The 23,850-nt window shown below is 46.3% G+C and overlaps 1 protein-coding gene across 1 annotated transcript in view; it reads right to left on the reverse strand.

The window, feature by feature from the left end:
- The window catches only part of TNFAIP8L2 (TNF alpha induced protein 8 like 2), a 67,489-nt gene extending 60,024 nt beyond the window's left edge, over window positions 1–7,465 (reverse strand). The window contains exon 1 of the mRNA XM_073609575.1: window positions 6,866–7,465. The gene's annotated coding sequence lies outside the window, so the exon portion shown is untranslated. The remainder of the gene's footprint in view (window positions 1–6,865) is intronic.
- Window positions 7,466–23,850: the final 16,385 nt, after the last annotated feature.

Consider the following 23,850-nt stretch of genomic DNA (forward strand, 5'->3'; position numbering starts at 1 on the left):
AGTTCAGGGGTACGCTATGTACAGAGTGCAGAGTTCAGGGGTGCGCTATGTACAGAGTGCAGAGTTCAGGGGTGCACTATGTACAGAGTTCAGGGGTGCACTATGTACAAAATGCAGAGTTCAGGGGTGCGCTATGTACAGAGTGCAGAGTTCAGGGGTGCACTATGTACAGAGTTCAGGGGTGCGCTATGTACAGAGTGCAGAGTTCAGGGGTGCGCTATGTACAGAGTTCAGGGGTGCACTATGTACAGAGTGCAGAGTTCAGGGGTGCGCTATGTACAGAGTGCAGAGTTCAGGGGTGAGCTATATACAGAGTGCAGAATTCAGGGGTGCACTATGAACAGAGTTCAGGGGTGTGCTATGCACAGAGTGCAGAGTTCAGGGGTGCGCTATGTACAGAGTGTAGAGTTCAGGGGTGCGCTATGTACAGAGTGCAGAGTTCAGGGGTGCGCTATGTACAGAGTGCAGAGTTCAGGGGTGAGCTATGTACAGAGTGCAGAGTTCAGGGGTGCCCTATGTACAGACTGCAGAGTTCAGGGGTGCCCTATGTACAGAGTGCAGAGTTCAGGGGTGCGCTATGTACAGAGTGCAGAGTTCAGGGGTGCGCTATGTACAGAGTGCAGAGTTCAGGGGTGCGCTATGTACAGAGTGCAGAGTTCAGGGGTGCGCTATGTACAGAGTGCAGAGTTCAGGGGTGCGCTATGTACAGAGTGCAGAGTTCAGGGGTGCGCTATGTACAGAGTGTAGAGTTCAGGGGTGCGCTATGTACAGAGTGCAGAGTTCAGGCCTTGGGTGCGATGGCCACATGAAATGGCCTGGTGGGCCACATTCGGCCCGCAGGGCATTATATCTGACACATGTGCTCTAGAGGTCGCCAGTCCTGGCTTCCTCTTCTGATTTTTGCCTGGCTGCCTTCACTTTCTAAATCATTCACCTATGACAAGCACAAAGCCAGTTCAACCGCAGCAAAGTCAGGACTCGTGATTTGCATGCGGGCTCCGAGCACTGAAACCATCAGAGTGACAGCCAGCTAATGAGAGTTTCAGAATCAATCATCTATGTGTGTAGCTCTCAGGTGACCTTTAACAGAAACCTGATTAAAGCTGAACTCTGGGCACACAAGTTGAATTTAATTATATTCCTTTAAAGCCACAAGGGATATCCATCCACTTTGTACACCAAAAATGTTTGCAAACTCAGATATTACTTTGTAAAAGTAGCTGTGACATCATCACTGTGCTAAACATAGCCTGTGCAGAGAGCAGCAGGCTCCACCCACTACAGAAAACTACAGGAGGGGGGCGGATATAGGACCAGTCACCCTGCACAAGGAGAGAGAGAGCAGAGCTGTGGGAGGGGCCCATCAGGCTCCACCCACTACAGAAAACAACAGGAGGGGGGCGGAGACAAGACCAGTCACCCTGCACAAGGAGAGAGAGAGCAGAGCTGTGGGAGGGGCCCATCAGGCTCCACCCACTACAGAAAACTACAGGAGGGGGGCGGAGACAAGACCAGTCACCCTGCACAAGGAGAGAGAGCAGAGCTGTGGGAGGGGCCGTCAGGCTCCACCCACTACAGAAAACTACAGGAGGGGGCGGAGACAAGACCAGTCACCCTGCACAAGGAGAGAGAGAGAGCAGAGTTGTGGGAGGGGCCCATCAGGCTCCACCCACTACAGAAAACTACAGGAGGGGGCGGAGACAAGACCAGTCACCCTGCACAAGGAGAGAGAGAGCAGAGCTGTGGGAGGGGCCGTCAGGCTCCACCCACTACAGAAAACTACAGGAGGGGGGGCGGAGACAAGACCAGTCACCCTGCACAAGGAGAGAGAGAGAGCAGAGCTGTGGGAGGGGCCCATCAGGCTCCACCCACTACAGAAAACGACAGGAGGGGGCGGAGACAAGACCAGTCACCCTGCACAAGGAGAGAGAGCAGAGCTGTGGGAGGGGTTCATCAGACTCCACCCACTACAGGAGGGGGAGGAGACAAGACCAGTCACCCTGCACAAGGAGAGAGAGCGGAGCTGTGGGAGGGGTCCAGCAAGCTCCACCCACTACAGAAAAATACAGGAGGGGGGCGAGACAAGACCAGTCACCCTGCACAAGGAGAGAGAGCAGAGCCATGGGAGGGGCCCAGCAGGCTCCACCCACTACAGAAAAATACAGGAGGGGCGGAGACGAGACCAGTCACCCTGCACAAGGAGAGAGAGCAGAGTTGTGGGAGGGGCCCATCAGGCTCCACCTACTACAGAAAAGTACAGGAGGGGCGGAGACGAGACCAGTCACCCTGCACAAGGAGAGAGAGCAGAGTTGTGGGAGGGGCCCATCAGGCTCCACCTACTACAGAAAAGTACAGGAGGGGTTTAGATGAGACCAGTCACCCTGCACAAGGAGAGAGAGCAGCAGTGGGCGGTCTTTATTACAGGAAGTCTTACACTGGATTCCTGCACAGATCTAGAAGAAATACACAAAGCACACCGAGATTCCAGGAAGAATACACATGATGAATGGATTTATTATTTAGAGTTCAGTTTTAAGTAAATTATAGTAATATAAAGTTTATCTAAACTCGAAAAATATATTATATTGCAGTATACCAGTCCTCAGATGTGGTGACTGCATTCGATTTATTTTTTTCAGCCGTATTTCAATTCACCGTCACAAATAATCACTACATTATGTATAATATATTTATTTCCTGTGGTCATCAGCTCCATCTAGTGGCCATAATGTGGTATTTATCCGATGGAGACATTTCAGGTAAATACCACATTATGGCCACTAGATGGAGCTGATGATTACAGAAAACAAATATAGTATACATAATACAAAGATTATTTGTGGTGGTCGTGTGAATGTTAGGATGGATTGTCCCTGCAATTAAAAGCCCACAGATATATCCCATCGTAACCAACATTGGCATAGCCTGTAGATGTTTCCTGGATTCTGATTGGCTGCGGATTTGGCAATTTTTTTTTTTTTTTTCTTTTCCTAGAGACTGTCTGGTCAGAAGACGCAACACACAGACCAAAGATCCCTCTTTGTGTATTGTCCCCGCCACCTATTGTCTGTGACCATCGGAAGAACTGCGGTCCCCCCCCCCCCCCCCCCCACATCAGTCCGAAGCACAGCTTGTGAACAGCGCTGCGTTCACCATCACATCCTCCCCGAAGTGGAAGAGAAACAGGAAGAGGCCAGGAAACCAAACCACACAGCTCTGCTTCCTCCTGGGCCCGTCCTTCCCGCCGCCGAGGCCCTCCATGAATGGTGGGATGTGTGCGCCGCACGCGCCATTGTTACTGCCCCCCCCCAGACATTTATCCAAACAGTCACAGCTGCCTCATTGTTATTATTGCTCTTTATTAATAAGTTATATTTGGATCTTCGACGGCTTATTTAACACTTCCGTGAGGAAAGAAATAGAAGGCTTTGTTCTGTGTGCCCCCCCCCCCCCATCAACGAGGTGCCCTGCGGAAGTCTGATAGGAACTGCGGCTGGTGGGCAAGACTGATGGCAATATAAAGAAGGATTGGAGATTATTACATGGAACTTTGAGATTGTTTAGAAAGATTTTTTTTTTACTGTAATTCATTTATTGTTTAAGTTTTTTCTGCTGGTATTGTTCTAGGATAGAATATTATTATATTATAAAAAGGCAGCAAGAAGATTCTGAATAGAGAAAGATAGATAGATAGATAGATAGATAGATAGATAGATAGATAGATAGATAGATAGATAGATAGATAGATAGATAGATAGATAGATAGATAGAGGTAAACAGACTGATGATAGATGGATGGATAGATAAATAGTAGCTAGATAGATAATTGATAGATACACAATACACAATATTACCAAAAGTATTGGGACGCCTGCCTTTACACACAACATGAACCTTAATGACATTCCAGTCTTAGTCCGTAGGGTTCAATATTGAGTTGGCCCACCCTTTGCAGCTATAACAGCTTCAACTCTTCTGGGAAGGCTGTCCACAAGGTTTAGGAGTGTGTCTATGGGAATGTTTGACCATTCTTCCAGAAGAGCATTTGTGAGGTCAGACACTGATGTTGGATGAGAAGGCCTGGCTCGCAGTTTCCACTCTAATTCATCCCAAAAGGTGTTCTATCAGGTTGAGGTCAGGACTCAGGCCAGTCAAGTTCCTCCACCCCAAACTCGCTCATCCATGTCTTTATGGACCTTGCTTTGTACACTGGTGCGCAGTCATGTTGGAACAGGAAGGGGCCATCCCCAAACTGTTCTCAAAACGTTGGGATCATGAAATTGTCTAAAATGTCTTGGTATGCTGACGCCTTAAGAGTTCCCTTCACTGGAACTAAGGGGCCAAGCCCAACCCTTGAAAAACAACCCCACACCATAATCCCCCCTCCACCAAATGATTTGGACGAATGCACAAAGCAAGGTCCATAAAGACATGGATGAGCGAGTTTGAGGTGGAGGAACTTGACAGGCCTGCACAGAGTCCTGACCACAACCTGATAGAACACCTTTGGGATGAATTAGAGTGGACACTGTGAGCCAGGCCTTCTCATCCAACATCGGTGCCAGACCTCACAAATGCGCTTCTGGAAGAATGGTCAAACATTCCCATAGAAACACTCCTGAACCTTGTGGAAGCCTTCCCAGAAGAGTTGAAGCTGTTATAGCTGCAAAGGGTGGGCCAACTCAATATTGAACCCTACGGACTAAGACTGGGATGCCATTAAAGTCCATGTGAGTGTAAAGGCAGGCGTCCCAATACTTTTGGCAATATAGGATAGATAGATAGATAGATAGATAGATAGATAGATAGATAGATAGATAGATAGATAGATAGATAGATAGATAGATAGATAGATAGATAGATAGATAGATAGATAGATAATGGATAGACTAAAAGACAGATCAATAGATAAGATATAGATAGGAAAAAAGTATTTGATCCCCTGCTGATTTTGTACGTTTGCCCACTGACAAAGAAATGATCAGTCTATAATTTTATTGGTTGGTTTATTTTAACAGTAAGAGACAGAATAACAGCCAAAATATCCAGAAAAACGCATTTCAAAAAAAGTTATAAACTGATTTGCATTTTAATGAGTGAAATAAGTATTTGACCCCTTTGCAAAACATAACTTAGTACTTGGTGGCAAAACCCTTGTTGGCAATCACAGAGGTCAGACGTTTCTTGTAGTTGGCCACCAGGTTTGCAGACATCTCAGGAGGGATTTTGTCCCACTCCTCTTTGCAGATCCTCTCCAAGTCATTAAGGTTTTCAGGCTGACGTTTGGTAACTCGAACCTTCAGCTCCCTCCACATATTTTCTATGGGATTGAGGTCTGGAGACTGGTGAGGCCACTCCAGGACCAAATGTGCTTCTTCTTGAGCCACACCTCTGTTGCCTTGGCCGTGTGTTTTGGGTCATTGTCATGCTGGAATACCCATCCATGACCCATTTTCAATGCTCTGGCTGAGGGAAGGAGGTTCTCACCCAAGATTTGACAGGACATGGCCCCGTCCATCGTCCCTTTGATGCGGTGAAGTTGTCCTGTCCCCTTAGCAGAAAAACACCCCAAAGTATAATGTTTCCCCCTCCATGTTTGGTGGTGGGGATGGTGTTCTTGGGGTCATAGGCAGCATTTCTCCTCCTAAAAAAACACAGCGAGTTGAATTGATGCCAAAGATCTCCATTTTGGTCTCATCTGACCACAACACTTTCACCCAGTTCTCCTCTGAATCATTCAGATGTTCAATAGCAAACTTCAGACGGACCTGTACATGTGCTTTCTTGAGCAGGAGGACCTTGCGGGCGCTGCAGGATTTCAGTCCTTCACAGTGTAGTGTGTTACCAATTGTTTTCTTGGTGACTATGGTCCCAGCTGCCTGGAGATCATTTACAAGATTCCCCCGTGTAGTTCTGGGCTGATTCCTCACCATTCTCATGATCATTGAAACTCCACAAGGTGAGATCTTACATGGAGCCCCAGACCGAGGGAGATTGATCGTTATTTTGTGTTTCTTCCATTTGTGAATAATCCCACCAACTGTTGTCACCCTCTCACCAAGCTGCTTGGCGATGGTCTTGTAGCCCATTCCAGCCTTGTGTAGGTCTACAATCTTGTCCCTGACATCCTTGGACAGCTCTTTGGTCTTGCCCATGGTGGAGAGATTGGAATCTGATTGATTGCTTCTGTGGACAGGTGTCTTCTATACAGGTAACAAGCTGAGATTAGGAGCACTCCCTTTAAGGGAGTGCTCCTAATCTCAGCTTGTTACCTGTATAGAAGACACCTGGGAGCCAGAAATCTTGCTGATTGATAGGGGATCAAATACTTATTTCACTCATTAAAATGCAAATCCATGTATAACTTTTTTGAAATGCATTTTTCTGGATATTTGTGTTGTTATTCTGTCTCTCACTGTTAAAATAAACCGACCATTAAAATGACAAACTGATCATTTCTTTTTTCAGTGGGAAACGTACAAAATCAGCAGGGGAGCAAATACTTTTTCCCCTCACTGTAAATAGATGAATAAATAGATACAGGTTTTATAGACAGATCGATATTTTATAGATAGATAAGTAAACAGACAGATAGACAGATGGACAGATGGACAAACAGACCAATATGGGATAGATGGATGTTTGGCTAGAGAGATAGATAGATAGATAGATAGATAGATAGATAGATAGATAGATAGATAGATAGATAGATAGATAGATAGATAGATAGATAGATAGATAGATAGATAGATAGATAGATAATGGATAGAGTGAAAGACAGATCAATAGATAAAATATAGATTGCTCGAGTGACATGAGTTTCATTAAAAATATAAAGATGATGAGGATTCGGGAAGGTTCTCACCTCTTCCAGGGGATGAGTATTTTGGGGGCTGGTCCAGGATGAGGATTTTAGGGTCTAGTCCTGGATGTTGGTCAGTTCTGGTGACCAGGAAGTCCTCTTTGGTCCTCAATGTTATCTTGTGTTTGCAGTGAGTTGCTGGTCTCATTCATGAGGCTCTGGAGGTCTCTTCTTCTCTCTTCTATCTTTCCTTCTTCTTCTCTCTCCTTCAGTCTTCTTTCCTGTAATCTTGCACAGAATTCTGGCTGGATTTGCTGTCCCGGGACTCTGGGCCTTCCAGGCTGCAACAAGCTGGGAACTTCCCCTCCCCATTGACAGGAAGCCTCTCGGCTGACCCCGGGATCCTAAAACTTTCACAACAGCTCAGCAAACTTATCTCTGAGAAATGATTCACTCAGCGGCCATCGCTCTGGGCGGACATTCCGCCAGGCTACGCTCAGTCATCTCTTTCAGGGATTAGGCCTTTAAAAGTACAGTCCACCCAAAAGTCATATTCCAAAGGTTTCGGATAGAGGGGGGGAGGGTTTGAACCTTTGTCAGGTTTTTATTGTTATTTGTTTCTTAGCTGGGGAACTATCACTGCACTTGTCAAGAGAAGAAGGAAATCTCTCCAACAAGGACACAAAACTGCCGACATTGTTTTTATTTTGTTGTCTGTACCTGTCCAAGGGACATCCACTTCCTCCATGTCTTGTACGGTTGTCACAGGAACAGGAAGTGATGGAAAATCTACCCATCGGGGATATCAAAACTTGACATTTGTGGAGGAGTGAAAGGAATGGACGATTTGGGTCCTGAAGATGGAAAGTTGTTCAGAAGGATAGAGTGATTTGGGTCTAAAAGAGAGATAGTTGAACAGATAGGGATGGAGGGACTCATGTCTAGGAGAAGAACAGTTGTGGAAGACAGAGGGATGGAGGGATTTGGGTATAGAAGAGGGACAGTTGAGAAGAGGGATGGAGGGGTTTGGGTGTAGAAGAGAGACAGTTGAGGAGAGGGATTTGGGTCTAGAAGAGGGACAGTTGAAGAGAGAGGGATGGAGGAATCTGGATCTAGGAGAGGCACAGTTGGGGAGGAGAGAGGGATGGAGGGACTTGGGTCTAGCAGAGGGACAGTTGAGAAGAAAGGGATGGAGGGACTCAGGTCTAGGAGAGGAACAGTTGTGGAAGACAGAGGGATGGAGGGATTTGGGTATAGAAGAGGGACAGTTGAGAAGAGGGATGGAGGGGTTTGGGTGTAGAAGAGGGACAGTTGAGGAGAGGGATTTGGGTCTAGAAGAGGGACAGTTGAAGAGAGAGGGATGGAGGAATCTGGATCTAGGAGAGGCACAGTTGGGGAGGAGAGAGAAATGGAGATGACTTGGGCCTAGAAGAGGGACAGTTGAGGAAAGAGGTATGGAAGGATCTGGATCTAGGAGAGGGACATTTGTGGAGGAGAAAGGGGTAGAGGGGTTTGGGTCTAGAAGAGGGACAGCTGCAGAGGAGAGAGGGATGGAGGGACTTGGTTCTAGAAGAGGGACAGTTGAGGAGAAAGGGGTGGAGGGATTTGGGTATAGAAGAGGGTCAATTGAGGAGAGAGGGATGGAGGGGTTTTGGGCCTAGAAGAGGGACAATTGAGGAAAGAGGTATGGAGGGATCTGGATCTAGGAGAGGGACAGTTGTGGAGGAGAGAGGGATAGAGGGGTTTGGGTCTAGAAGAGGGACAGTTGAGGAAAGAGGGATGGAGGAATCTGGATCTAGGAGAGGGACAGTTGCGGAGGAGAGAGGGATGGAGGGACTTGGGTCTAGAAGAGGGTCAGTTTCAGAGGAGAGAGGGATGGAGGGACTTGGGTCTAGAAGAGGGACAGTTGAGGAGAAAGGGGCGGAGGGACTTGGATATAGAAGAGGGTCAATTGATGAGAGAGGGATGGAGGGGACTTGGGCCTAGAAGAGGGACAGTTGAGGAAAGAGGTATGGAGGTATCTGGATCTAGGAGAGTGACAGTTGTGGAGGAGAGAGGGATTGAGGGGTTTGGGTCTAGAAGAGGGACAGTTGAGGAGAGAGGGATGGAGGGATCTGGATCTAGGAGAGTGACAGTTGTGGAGGAGAGAGGGATTGAGGGGTTTGGGTCTAGAAGAGGGACAGTTGAGGAGAGAGGGATGGAGGTATCTGGGTCTAGAATAGGGACAGTTGTGGAGGAGAGAGGGATGGAGGTATTTGGGTCTAGAATAGGGACAGTTGTGGAGGACAGAGTGATGGAGGGATCTGAATGAAATTGTGATACTCTCATGCTGTCAAATGAGACCAGGTGCAATAAAAAACAACCAACTGCTGCACACACCGTTCAGCTAATCCATGGCAGATAAAATGAAAAAATAACAATGGTGGCGCTGCGCTATTGAATAATGGTGATATATAGTAAATGAAAATCTTCCACTTAAAGTGCAAGTGCATGAAACATCAATGAATCAAATCCATATATATATAAATAATTCCACAAAGAACTTGTGCAAACAAAGTAAAAAATATGATTCATGGTGGCAAACACGATAAATATGTGCAAGAAACAGAGACAAATACGTGAATGAATAAAGTGCAAAAAAACAAGGGTGAAGGTCCCATGTGCTGTTCAAGGCACAAATTAGCAATCAAACAAATAAAGGATTCATAAGTCAATCAAACGATGATACGTAAGTGATAAGTTCCTTCACCAGGGCAGTGAAAAAATGGCTGACGCCTGGCCACTCCAGTGTGATGACACCTCTATGTGCACTAGCCTCTCACCTTACTCCTGTAAGGTAACAGCATGAAAAATAAACGTCAAATGCTTCAGTCTCCTGGGGTCCTCTAGGGGTCCACCTCTGGTGGGCCTGGCTGATAGTTCCTTATGGTGAATGGTGCCTCCTCTCAGGTATCCTCGGTGTCAGTGGTTAATGTGGAAGAAAGGTTCCAGATAGTGTAGTAATGTTTGGTAAAAATGTATTGAAATAAAAATGTAGCTGGTACACTCACTTGTAAAAGTAATTGACAAACAAACAATTCACGAGCGGCAAGCTCGTACTCCTGCGTCACTTCCGGTTTTGCCAATCGCACAATCCCTAGGGATGGAGGTTTTTGGGTCTAGAAGAGGGACAGTTGTGGAGGAGAGAGGGATGGAGGGATCTGAATCTAGGATGGAGACAGTTGTGGACGAGAGAGGGATGGGGGGATTTGGGTCTAGAATAGGGACAGTTGAGGAGGAGAGAGGGATGAAGGGACTTGGGTCCAGAAGAGGCAAAGTTAAGGAGAGGGATGGAGGGATTTGGGTCTAGAAGTGGTACAGTTGAGGAGAGGGATTGAGATTTTTGGGTCTAGAAGGGGGACAGTTGTGGAGGAGAGAGGGATGGAGGGATTTTGGTCTAGAAGTGGGACAGTTGTAGAGAGAGGGATCAGGGATGAAGGGATCTGGATTTAGGAGAGGGACATTTGTGGAGGAGAGAGGGATGGAGGGACTTGGGCCTAGAAGAGGGACAGTTAAAGAGAGAGGGATGAAGGGATCTGGATCTAGGAGAGGGACAGTTGAGGAGAACAGAGGGGTGGAGGGAGAGAGGGAGGGAGGTATCTAGGTCTAGAAGAGGGGCATTTGTGGAGGAGAGAGGATGGAGGTTCTTGAGTCTAGAAGAGGGACAGTTGAGGAGGAGAAAGGGATAGAGGGATTTTGGTCGAGAAGATGGACAGTTGTAAAGGGGAGAGGGATGGGGGATTTGGGTTAAGAAGAGGGACAGTTCTCAAGAGGAGAGGGTTGGAGGGATTTAGGTCTAGAAGAGGGACAGTTCTGAAGAGGAGAGGGCTGGAGGGATTTGGGTCTAGAATAGGGACAGTTGAGGAGGGGAGAGGGTTGGATGGATTTGGGTCTAGAAGAGAGAAAGTTGTTAGGGATGACAGGACAAGGAGATTCAGATTTTAGTAAGGGACTAGTGAGATTTATACACCATTCCTCTGGGCTGTCACACAAAATGCTCCCCAAATGTCCATCACTGTTTTTATGACACCCCAAAATTATTCAGACCCAGTAAGAAAACAATTATATTGTTGGAGTTCAGTCCTCCCAAAAGGGATTCAGATGGGCCATCCAGAATACACAAGGAAGTGAGAAATACATAGATTTCTGTAAATAAAGCCTTGATTTATAGCTCAGATGACCTCATAGTTGCCTATTTTATTTCTACATTTGAAATACACTAGAATAAATGATCTCTTGCAAAGATTTACCCCTTAAAAGGCGAGTACATAATTTGGTTATAGGTGGAACTTGTTGGGCTGAGTCAGATTTTTATATGCCTGGGATACTCCAACAACAAGATCTCCCCCCCATCATTCTTGGCTCTGTTCCCAGGGAGTGTTTTCACACACCTTTATGTGTCCCAGCTCCTTCTATTACATTTTCCATGTTATAAAATAAATAAATTCTTGCAGGAATAGTGGGAACCCCTTATAACGGGCACAGCAGGTGTACAGACCCGGGAACTCAGCAAAGGGATGGTGGGAACCTCTCATAATGAGTCCATACCACAAGGGGGTTTATCTGTATGGTTAAGGAGGTATGGAGACGTCCTGAGCCCCCTAAAAAAGATTTTGGACGATCGGGGAATATGGACGGAGGGATGGTCTGTGCAGCTAAAATTAAAGGTTGTTGACAATGTCGTCCAGCATCTGCCATCCTCAGCTTTCCTAGGGAGGGACATGCTGACCATCTTTTATTAAAGCGCTGCAAAAAGATCTCTGTGGAGATAAAGGACATCTCGCATCCTCCTGTCCAGTGATGAAGTGCTCTCTGTGTCGGGTTATAGGACATTTGGCAAAGGACTGTAATATCATCAGGTGCAATCTGTGCAATGTGGTGAGACATCCTTACAGTCAGTGTCCTGAGGCAATGCACAACAAGCCTGAGCTCATGAGAGAGTTCTTCTGCCTGGACATGGAGGATGCTCAGAGCTCAGCAGCTGGAGTGCCTGTGATTCCCTCTGAGTTTGTGCCAATACCCAATGTGTCTGTGTCTCCCCAATCTGTGGTGCCCCAGTCTGTGCCAATACCCAATGTGTCTGTGTCTTCCCAGTCTGTGGTGCACCAGTCTGCGATAATACCCAATGTGTGTGTGTCTTCCCTGTCTGTGCATGTGCCTATGTCTTCCCAGTCTGTGCATTTACCTAGTGTGCCCGTGTCTTCCCAGTCTGTAGATAAGGTATCAGTTGCAGAGAATGTGTCCAATCCTTCTGTATCTATGTCTTCTAAAATTGCAGAGGCAGCAAAAGTTGCTGAGGCAGGTGCATCAAGTGCAGTGCCAGTTCCCCTCCCCCGACACTGCAGGGTTTCTATTGAGGATCATGGGGTGCAGGGGAGTGGGGAAAATGGTGAAGAGGCTGGCCTGGTGGTAGATACGGGAAGGGAGATGGGGGGAAGGGGGGTGAAGGGGAGGATAGGTGTGGGGAGGCTGTTGATTCTGGTTTGTCTACTGATGATATGGATTGGTTGGAGGATAGGAGGAGGGCAAAAGAAGGAAAAAAAGGGGTTCAGTTATCTTAAATCCTAAAGTTTTGCCTTTAGAAAATAAGTTTGGGGTCCTGTCAGATGATGACGATGAATGGGACTCATTCAGTTCTGCATCCTCTATGGATGATGAATGCCAGGGTGCAACAAAACGCGCTGGTTCTCCAGGGAGAGGGAGTAGTCAGGCTAAGAAACGGCTGCCTCAACTACCCTGATGGCAGTTCCCACTCTGTTAAAAGTGGCAACCATGAATGTTGCCAGCTTAAGATCAGTAAGTGCTCGTCATATGGCCTTATTTTTTCTCAGCGAGTTTGATGCTGACATTTTGTTTTTGCAAGAAACCCATCTGAGTAGTCTGACCGATATACATCTGGCAAAGAAGGAGTGGAGACGTGGTCTCTCATTTTGCTCTCTTGTGGCCGAGCATTACAGCGGGGTTGCGGTCCTTTTTTCTGGTATGGTAACGTGCCAGCGGGTAGCTAAGGTAAAGATAGGGAGATGCATGGTCTTAGACGTCTCTGTGAAGGGGCAGGACTTGCGCCTGATTAACATCTGTGGTCCCCAGACGAAGTGGGACAGGAAATGCCTCTTTACAAAGATAATGGGGTTTATTTACTAAAGGCAAATAGACTGTGCACTTTGCAAAGGGCAGTTGCCCTTTGCAAGTGCAGTTGCTCCAGAGCTTAGTAAATGAGGTAAGGCTTCACTTTGTAATGTGTACCCAATCACGTGCAAGGAAAATAAAAAAAAACAGCATTTTTGCTTGCACATGTATGGATGGTGGAAATCAGCAGAGCTTTTGCTTATTTACTAAGCTCTGGAGCAACTGCACTTTTCAAAGTGCACAGTCTATTTTCCATTTGTAAATCAACCCCTAAGCCTTTTATTTTAAGGGCCCAGCAGGTTATCTTTGGAGGTGATTTCAACATCATTACTAGGTTTAAAGACAGGAGAGGTTTTAGAGATAAGCTGGGCTATGACACCCTTTTTCTCAATACGATAGTCAGGGAAGCAGGTCTGGTAGATGCGCACATTAAGCGCTGCCCAGACAGCACGGGGTTCACTTTTCAGCGAGGTAATAGTCAGAGTAGGATAGGTTTTTTAAAGGGAGACTCTGCTTTTTCGGCACCTGTATGTCGGGCAGTGGAGTTTTTGGATCACTGTATTCTATCTGTGACTCTGAATGCCCCAGACATGCCGCCTAGGGGGAGGGGTATCTGGAGATTGAATTTGGCCCTTCTGGTAGACGAGAGAGTAAGACAATCCTTTGAGGATTTTTTTCAAGCACAGGTAACGATCCTAGACTTTTGCAGCAGCAAGTCAGAATGGTGGAAGCTTGTAAAACAGCGGACTGTTGGGCTTTTCAAGGCCATAGGAAGAAAGAAGCAGGAAGATAAGTATATCACCTAATAGCGTTTGCGGAGGAAACTTGATCTCTGAGGTGAAGCTCCTCCTTAGGAGCCATCATTTTGACCGGCACGCTTCTTTGGTTCAGGAGAGGGATTACGGGAAATACCATTCGTCTGACCCTTACCAGAACTGTAAATAGAGTGTAGCAGTTAAGACGGTCAATAGCCTGAGGGACAGTACGGGCTCTCTGACGAAGTCTAGGTCAGGGATCCTGGAGGTTGTCAGGTCCTACTATGCCAATCTCCTGGGAGGAAGGAACCTTGATCTGACAAGGATGTTGAGTTTTTTGGACTCTACACCAGGACTGGAAAGTAATGTTCCTTGAATTTGACAGATAAAATCACTGCAGATGAGGTAATCCAGGCTATTGTTAAAGTAGCCATCAAGAAAACTCCAGGGCCAGATGGTTTGACAGCCGAATTTTATAAATGTTTTTAAACGATCCTGGCTCCCTACCTTGCGGAGGTTTTTAATGGCTGTTTGAATGAGGGTTCTCTCCCTCCCTCCATGAGGCAATCTGCAGTGATCCTTCTGTCAAAGGGTAAAGATCCTTCCATGATTGGGAATTGGCGCCCCATTAGCCTTCTTAATGTCAATAGAAAGATACTGACAAAGATTTTTTCTAGCGATTATCACCAGTGGCAGGCAGTTTGTTATCCCACTACCAGCACTGTTCGGTCCAAGGTAGAAGCACTTTCTCAGCGGTGTTAGCTGTCCGGGAGGCCTTGGAGCATTGTAGGGCTGCTGGTTGGGATAACTTTTTGCTGACATTGGGTCAGGCTAAGGCCTTTGATCGGGTTAATCATGAGTACTTGTGGCTCCTTCTTGACAAATATGGCCTGGAGGGGGGTTTCATTGATTGGCTCAAGATTTTGTACAAAGGGGCTGAAAGCTTTCCTCTGGTTAATGGTTGGGTCGGGCAGCCCTTTGTGGTCCACTCGGGTGTGCGTCAGGGGTGTCCATTGAGTCCTCTGCTATATGTGTTTGCAATCGACCCCTTCATTAGAAGGCTAGAGAGTGGACCATTGTGTGGGGTACCTTTGGGCATCGCTGGTGAGCCTCCTTTGAAGGTTGTGGCCTATGCTATTGATGTTTCTGTTTTTGTCTCTGGGACTGGGGAGACACAGGAGGTGGTCTCATTGAAAAGGCAGTATGCAGAGGCATCAGGTTCAAAGGTCAACCAGGACAAGTGTGAAGCTTTCTGGATGGGTGTGGAAGGTGAGAACCCCAACAAAAAATTTGAGTTCTAGACATTGAATTTGGCCCAGGTGACTATGGCCATGCAAACTGGGTAAACAGGCTGGAGAATGCCGATGCCAAGATGGCAAGCTGGAAAGGTTGGCGGCTCTCCTTGAGGGAAAAGGTTGATCTGATTAAGACTTACCTGATTCCGATTTTTCTGTATGTCAGTTTTGTTTGCGTTTTGCCAGTTTCTCTCTATACCAGGGTCTATAGTTGTTTCTTCCAGCTGTTATGGGGGAACAGAATAAACCTCGTCAAAAGGAATGTGACTTACCTTCCTAGGCGGGAGGGTGGTCTAGGGATGATCAACCCTGTAGTCTTTTTCTCTCTGATGTTTGTGAAGTACAATCTTGGTAACATGTTGGCAGAGAGACCGCCTGGGTGGGTTGGTATTTTCCAGTCCTGGTTTAGGCCCTTTCTGCGAGACTGGGAAAATGGTGGGCCAGTGAAAAGCATGAGGGTCAAGCATGATAAGCTCCCGGCTTATGTTGCCCCGTGTTTGAAAATGCTTCGGCAGTGGCAAGTAACAGGAGAAGTCAGATCTCTTCCAAGGAAACTTCTTGAGAAGTGGATCATGTACTCTGTGTGCCACTGGCCTTGAGGGATTGCCCAAGCCTGGTTTTGGGGGTGGGTTTGCGATTGATTAATTTAGAGAGAATCCCGATGAAGTTTAGGGATCAGGCTTGGCTTGCCTTTCATGGAAAACTATATGTGAAGGGCAACTTGAAGTTTCTTTCCATGAGCGATCGGGGAGTGTGGAGGAGTGGTGGAGTCCATGGATCACTTTCTACTTCAGTGCCCTTTTAATATAGAGCTGTACAAGAGGGTGGGGAGGACTCTGAGTATACCCTTCCTCCCCCATATGAGTTATGCAGAGTGGGTGTATGGGGCATTCCAGACTCGTCGGGATTATGATTTGGAAACACTTTTTTAAGTTAGTCTAGTAGTCCGTTATTTCACGTGGAGTGCACGATGTCAGGTATCCTCCCTGTCGAAGTGGTGGTGTAGGACATTCTGGGTGAGGTTGGCAAGATTCAGGGTCTTGGGAAAGACAGGTGGCGGCAGGAGGTCTGGATAAGGGCATGGAGGAATATCAGGACTCTGTAGCTGCTGCCTGTTGATCTCGGGGTGTGCGGCTTTTCTTTGTATTCTTGATTCACTCCCCTAGATTTTCAGATCAAATATATTTTTGATAAAAGGCTACATGCATGGTGACGGTGATGTTCCTTAGTCTGGCTCTCTCATAGGGATTATGTTGTGCAATTTGGTTTGCACCGTTTATTTTGTTCTTGTTCTTTCTGTTTTGTATAGTCATATTCAATTATTTTGTAAATATGTTTTATTTATTTATTATGGTTTTATTGTATATAAGTTGTTGTTTGTAAGATTTTTTCAATAAACTAAATTAACCCCTCCAGAGCTTTTTTTCAGCGGGAACGCGGGGGAACGCAGTTCCGGCACCTCTTGGACGGACTGTATGTAATGGCAAGGGGTGCTGGGGTGTGCTGCAGGGTAATAACGCTCACTGCTGGGGATCTATTTTTGCAAGGGGGGTCTATTGTTGCTGCTGGTGGGGGACCTATTGTTGCTGGGGGGGGTGAGTTGTTGCTGGGGGGTCAGTTGTTGCTGAAAGAGATCTACTGTTGGGGGAGGGGTCTATTGTTGATGGCAGCCAGACAATTAATGCTGGCTGTGCGGAGATCTGTTGATGCTGCTGGGAGTCTACTGTTGCTGGCGGGGATATTTTGTTGTGGTTGGTCCATTGTTGTTAGGAGGATCTATTGTTGCTGGCTGCAGGGCATCTATTTTACTGCTTTTCTTGATATCATTACCAAATTCCATACAAATTACTTAGCACCTCAAAATGATACTTGGTTCTATATTGTCTAAAAGGGACGGTACTGGGAGGTGAGTAGGGGCGGAGAAAAAGGGTGACTCGGAAAGGGGGAGTTCCTGCACCTATTGTCTGAGAAAAAAAGCCCTGAACCCCTCATAATAGGCACAGCAGGTGTACAGACCCGGGAACTCAGCACAGGGATGGTGGGAACCCCTCATAATGGGCACAGCAGGTGTACAGACCTGGGAACTCAGCACAGGGATGGTGGGAACCCCTCATAATGGGCACAGCAGGTGTACAGACCCGGGAATTCAGCACAGGGATGGTGGGAACCCCTCATAATGGGCACAGTAGGTGTACAGACCAGGGAAATCAGCACAGGGATGGTGGGAACCCCTCATAATTAGCTCAGCAGGTGTACAGACCCAGGAACTCAGCACAGGGATGGTGGGAACCCTTCGTAATGGGCACAGCAGGTGTACAGACCTGGGAACTCAGCACAAGGATGATGGGAACCCTTCGTAATGGGCACAGCAGGTGTACAGACCTGGGAACTCAGCACAGGGATGGTGGGAACCCCTCGTAACGGGCACAGCAGGTTTACAGACCCGGGAACTCAACACAAGGATGGTAAGAGTCCCTCATATAGGATACAGAAGGTCAATAGACCTGGGATCTCAGCACAGGGATGGTGGGAACCCCTTATAATGGGCACAGCAGGTGTACAGACCCGGGAACTCAGCACAGGGATGGTGGGAACCCTTCGTAATGGGCACAGCAGGTGTACAGACCTGGGAACTCAGCACAAGGATGATGGGAACCCTTCGTAATGGGCACAGCAGGTGTACAGACCTGGGAACTCAGCACAGGGATGGTGGGAACCCCTCGTAATGGGCACAGCAGGTTTACAGACCCGGGAACTCAGCACAAGGATGGTAAGAGTCCCTCATATAGGATACAGAAGGTCAATAGACCTGGGATCTCAGCACAGGGATGGTGGGAGCCCCTCATAATGGGCACAGCAGGTGTACAGACCCGGGAACTCAGTACATGGATCTTACAATAGAGTCCCTAAGAAAAAGAAACCATGGGGGGGATTTATGCATGTGATCCGCATGCTGGGATCATGTAGCCGAGTATGAACACTTATCTCTTGTCATAATATTTGCCAAAGAAATAAACAAAAAAGACAGGTTTTGACAAACGTTGGGGCTTTAATAGATGTTTAGTTTGGAGAAGCTGAGAATTTGAGGAAGTTGAGGCTGAGAACATGCTGGGGAGGTGAATTCCGTACACGCCGGAGTCACGCAGGCCGGATGGGGTTAAGCGGTGAGGTGACAGAAGCTGGGAAAGGGTTACAGAATTCAGGGGGGGTGGGGGGGTGTCGCAGTAAATGCAATCTTGGAGACACGGCTTTGGCAGTGGACAGCGGCGGTGCGATATTAAGTTATAAATAAAGTAATCCCTTATACAAACTTCTATCTGGAGTGGACGCGGCCAAGATAAACATCCCGCTCTACAGCCTGCGGTCCCCTGATGTTGGGGTCCACGTCTCCGAGGTCACTTTATAAATATAGAGATTTTTAAGTGGCCTCTCAAAGGGTGACCACACGAATGCATTAAACTCCTCGCACTTGCATCCATTAGAGTCATTCAGCGATTTAGAAACAAAGGGCTGTTTAATATCAGAACCTTTTTCTGAAATCAGATCATTTAGGAACGTGATCATCAAGGAACGTGATCATCAAGGAACGTGATCATCAAGGAAGGTGATCATCAAGGAAGCCACCACAGAAGCCTACCCAGTTCTATAAGGAAGTTAGGCCAGGAACGTGTTCAACTCTTTGTAGTTATTTGCATCGTTGGGAAAGAGGCAACTCATGGATTTAGAGTCAAGGGCTTTGTATGATGGAACCCTTATCTGAAATCAGATCTTAAGGAAGGGAACTGCAGAGGAACCTATTCGGTACTATGAGTAGGTTACATAGTTACATAGTAGGTGAGGTCGAAAAAAAGACACAAGTCCATCAAGTCCAACCTATGTGTGTGATAAGGTTATGCCAGGAACATGTTAAACTCCTTGCAGTTACTTGCCTTGCTGGAAAAGAAGCCACTAAGGACTCAGGAATGTAGAATCAAGAGCTTTGTAATCTTTGAAACCTTATCTAAATAACAGATCATCATCTCAAGAAAAGTGTGCCTTCAGAAACCTATGAAGTTCTATGAGGAGTTATTACCTAGGAACACAGACTCCTCGCATTTACAGGCACTGGTGGAGGAAGGGCCAGTTAAGCGATTTAGAGGCAAGGGCTTTGTAATGTTGGAACCCTTATCTGAAATCAGATCTTAAAAAGGGGAACCCCAGAGGAACCTGTTTGGTTCTATGAGTAGGTTTTGCCAGGAACGTGTTAAATTCCTTGTGCTTACTTACCTTGCTGGGAAAGAAGCAACTCAGTGATTTAGAGGCAAGGCCTTTGTAATGTTGAAACCCTTATCTGAAATCAGATCTCAAGAACAAGTGCTTCCACAGAAACCTATGAAGTTCTATGAGGAGTTATTACCTAGGAACACATTAGACCTCCTCGCATTTACAGGCACTGGTGGAAGAAGGGTCAGTTAAGCAATTTACAGTTAAGGGCTTTGTAATGTTGGAACCCTTATCTGAAATCAGATCTAAAAAAAAGTGCTTCCACAGAAACCTATGAAGTTCTATGAGGAGTTATTACCTTTAAACACATTAGACCTCCTCACATTTACAGGCACTGGTAGAAGAAGGGCCAGTTAAGCGATTTAGAGGCAAGGCCTTTGTAATGTTGAAACCCTTATCTGAAATCAGATCTCAAGAACAAGTGCTTCCACAGAAACCTATGAAGTTCTATGAGGAGTTATTACCTAGGAACACATTAGACCTCCTCACATTTACAGGCACTGGTAGAAGAAGGGCCAGTTAAGCGATTTAGAGTTAAGGGCTTTGTAATGTTGGAACCCTTATCTGAAATCAGATTTTAAGGAAGGGAAACCCAGATAATCCTATTCTATGGGTAGGTTAAGCCAGGAACATGTTAAACTCTTTGTGCTTAATTGCATTGCTGGGAAAGCGGCCACTCAAAGGATTAAGGCCTTTGTAATGTAGGAACCCTTATCTGAAATCAGATCTTAAAAAAAAGTGCTCTCACAGAAACCTATGAAGTTCTATGAGGAGTTATTACCTAGGATCACATTCGGCTCCTCGTTATTACAGGCATCAGTGGAAGAGGGGTCGGTTAAGGGATTTAGAGGCAAGGGCTTTGTAATATTAAAACCCTTATCTGGAATCAGATCTTAAGAAAAGGAACCGCAGAGGAACCTGTTAGGTTCTATGAGTAGGTTTTGCCGGGAACATGTTAAACTCCTTGCGCTTACTTACCTTGCTGGGAAAGAAGCAACTCAGGGATTTAGATGCAAGGGCTTTGTAATGTTGAAACCCTTATCTGAAATTTTAAGAAAAGTGCTTTCAGAGAAAACCTATGAAGTTCTATGGGGAATTATTACCGAGGAACACATTCGACTCCTCGCATTTACCGGCACTGGTGGAAGAAGGGCCGGTTAAGCGATTTAGAGTTAGGGGTTTGTAATGTTGGAACCCTTATCTGAAATCAGATCTTAAGAAACTGAACCCCAGAGGAACCTATTTGGGTCTATGAGTACTAGGTTACGCCTGGAACATGGTAAACTCTTTGTGCTCTTTATGCTTACTTGCCTTTCTGGGAAAGCGGCCATTCAAGGATTTAGGGCTTTGTAATGTAGGGACCCTTATCTGAAATCAAACCTCAAGAAAAATGCTCCCACAGAAGCCTATGAAGTTCTATGAGGAGTTATCATCTAGGAACACATTAGAGTCTTCATGATCACAGGCATTGGTGGAAGAAGGGCCAGTTAAGCGATTTAGAGTTAAGGGCTTTTTAATGTTGGTCCCCTTATCTGAAATCAGATCTTAAAGAAGGTAAACCCAGATAATCCTATTCAGTTCTATGAGTAGGTTACGCCGAGAACATGTTAAAATCTTTGCGCTTAATTGCATTGCTGGGAAAGCGGCCACTCTGGGATTTAGAGGCAAGGGCTTTGTAACGTTGGAACCCTTATCTGGAATCAGATCTTACAGAAACCTATGAAGTTCTATGAGGAGTTCTTACATAGGAACCCATTAGACTCCTCGCTATTACAGGCACTGGTGGAAGAGGGGAAAGGTAAGCAATTAAGAGGCAAGGGCTTTGTAATGCTGAAACCTGCATCGGAAAGCAGATCTCAGGGAAGGAAACCCCCAATTATAGAGTTAAATCAGGCAGAGGGGAGGCCTCATCACCACCTGTCAAACACCTCTGTAAAGCGATCCGAGTGTGGATTGCTTTCCCAAGGAGCGGCAGTTCCTGCCACACATGCAAACGAGCCCTAATGGCAAAACTTTTTAAAACGTTTTCTTATAGACTGGAGAGGGATTGGAACCCCTGTCAGGTTTTTATTACAGTCTATGTCCCCATTTGGGAGATCCTCAGCCCTGGTGACTGTTATCACCGAGAGTGAAAATGAAATAAAATCCCACGTTTTTTTGGTTGTCACCAGAACAGGAATAGAGGGGAAATCTTCCAATGGGGACACTAATTTTGGTGACAACCAGGGATTCCATCACCTTGGAGGGATTTCCTCTCACTTCCTATTGTGGCTATGGGACAGGAAGTGAAGAGAAATATTCCAATTAGGACACTAGTTATGGTGACAACCAGGGATTTCCTCACATTGCAGGGATTTTCTCTCACTTCCTGTTGTGGCTATGAGACAGGAAGTGAGAAGAAATCTTCCAATGGGGACACTAGTTACAGTGACAACCAGGGATTTCCTCACTTCGGAGGGATTTCCTCTCACTTTCTGTTGTGGCTATGGGACAGGAAGTGAGAAGAAATCTTCCAATGGGGACACTAGTTCTGGTGACTATCAGGGATTCCCTCACTTCCTGTTATGGCTATGGTATGGGAAGTGAAAATAAATCTTCAACTGGGGACAATAGTTATGGTGACTACCAGGGATTCCTCTCACTTTAGAGGGATTTCTGCTTACTTCCTGTTGTGGCTATGGGGCAGGAAGTGAAGAGAAACCTTCCAATGGGGACACTAGTTATGGTAATGACCAGGGATCCCTCACTTTGGAGGGATTTCCACTCACTTCCTGTTGTGGCTGTGGGACAGGAAATGAAGAGAAATCTTCCAGTGAGGACACTAGTTATGGTGACTACCAGGGATTCCCTCACTTTGGAGGGATTTCTGCTCACCTCCTGTTGTGGCTATGGGACAGGAAGTGAGAAGAAATCTTCCAATGGGGACGCTAGTTACAGTGACAACCAGGGATTTCCTCACTTCGGAGGGATTTGCGCTCACTTCCTGTTGTGGCTATGAGACAGGAAGTGAGAAGAAATCTTCCAATAGGGACACTAGTTCTGATGACTATCAGGGACTCCCTCACTTCCTGTTATGGCTATGGTATGGGAAGTGAAAATAAATCTTCAAGTGGGGACACTAGTTATGGTGACTACCAGGGATTCCCTGACTTTGGAGGGATTTCCACTCACTTCCTGTTATGGCTATGGGACAGGAAGTAAGGAGAAACCTCCCTATGGGAACACTAGTTCTGGTGACTATCAGGGATTCCCTCACTTTGTAGGGATCTCCACTCACTTCCTGTTGTGGCTATGGGCCAGGAAGTGAAGAGAAATCTTCCAATAGGGACACTAGTTATGGCGACTACCAGGGATTACATCACTTTGCAGGGACTTCCTTTTACTTCCTGTTGTAGCTATGAGATAGGAAATAAGGAGAAATCTTCCAAAGGGGGACACTAGTTCTGGTGACAACTTGGGGTTCCCTCACTTTGTAAGGATTTCTTCTCCCTTCCTGTTGTAGCTATGAGACAGGAAGTGAAGAGAAATCTTCGAATGGGGACCCTAGTTACAGTGACAACCAGGGAGTTCCTCACTTTGGAGGGATTTCTGCTCACTTCCTGTTGTGGCTATGGGCCAGGAAGTGAAGAGAAATCTTCCAATAGGGACACTAGTTATGGTGACTACCAGGGATTACATCACTTTGCAGGGACTTCCTTTTACTTCCTGTTGTAGCTATGAGATAGGAAATAAGGAGAAATCTTCCAAAGGGGGACACTAGTTCTGGTGACAACTTGGGGTTCCCTCACTTTGTAAGGATTTCTTCTCCCTTCCTGTTGTAGCTATGAGACAGGAAGTGAAGAGAAATCTTCGAATGGGGACCCTAGTTACAGTGACAACCAGGGAGTTCCTCACTTTGGAGGGATTTCTGCTCACTTCCTGTTGTGGCTATGGGACAGGAAGTGAAGAGAAATCTTCCAATGGGGATGCTAGTTATGGCGACTACCAGGGATTACATAACTTTGCAGGGATTTCCTTTCACTTCCTGTTGTAGCTATGAGATAGGAAATAAGGAGAAATCTTCCAAAGGGGACACTAGCTCTGGTGACAACTTGGGATTCCCTCACTTTGTAAGTATTTCTTCTCCCTTCCTGTTGTAGCTATGAGACAGGAAGTGAGGAGAAATCTTCCAGTGGGGACCAGGGATTACCTCACTTTGGAAAGTTTTCCTCAAACTTCCTGTTGTAGCTATAGGACAGGAAGTTAGGGAAACATAAATGGCAAAAAAATATCTACTTCCCGAAGTTTCTTTGTATGTGTTCCCTTTGGGGAGATTCCCTTTTTACTTCCAATTCTGGTGACACAACAAGAAGTAAGAGAAAATCTTTTCAGAGGAAGGAGAAAACAATCTTGCAGACAGATTTTTTTTTTTTCCTGTCACCTCACTTCCTGTCTCGGTGACAGCGGTCACCCAGGATTGCTAGAGAGGGTGAATCTCCACAGCCAGCAATATAAACATGACAGAGGTTCTGACCCCTTCCATACTCCACCCAAAACAATCAATAAAAGTTTTGGCTACATAAAAATG

This window comes from Aquarana catesbeiana, linkage group LG13, assembly GCF_042186555.1.
Source record: "Aquarana catesbeiana isolate 2022-GZ linkage group LG13, ASM4218655v1, whole genome shotgun sequence".
In the NCBI taxonomy this organism is placed as follows: domain Eukaryota; kingdom Metazoa; phylum Chordata; class Amphibia; order Anura; family Ranidae; genus Aquarana; species Aquarana catesbeiana.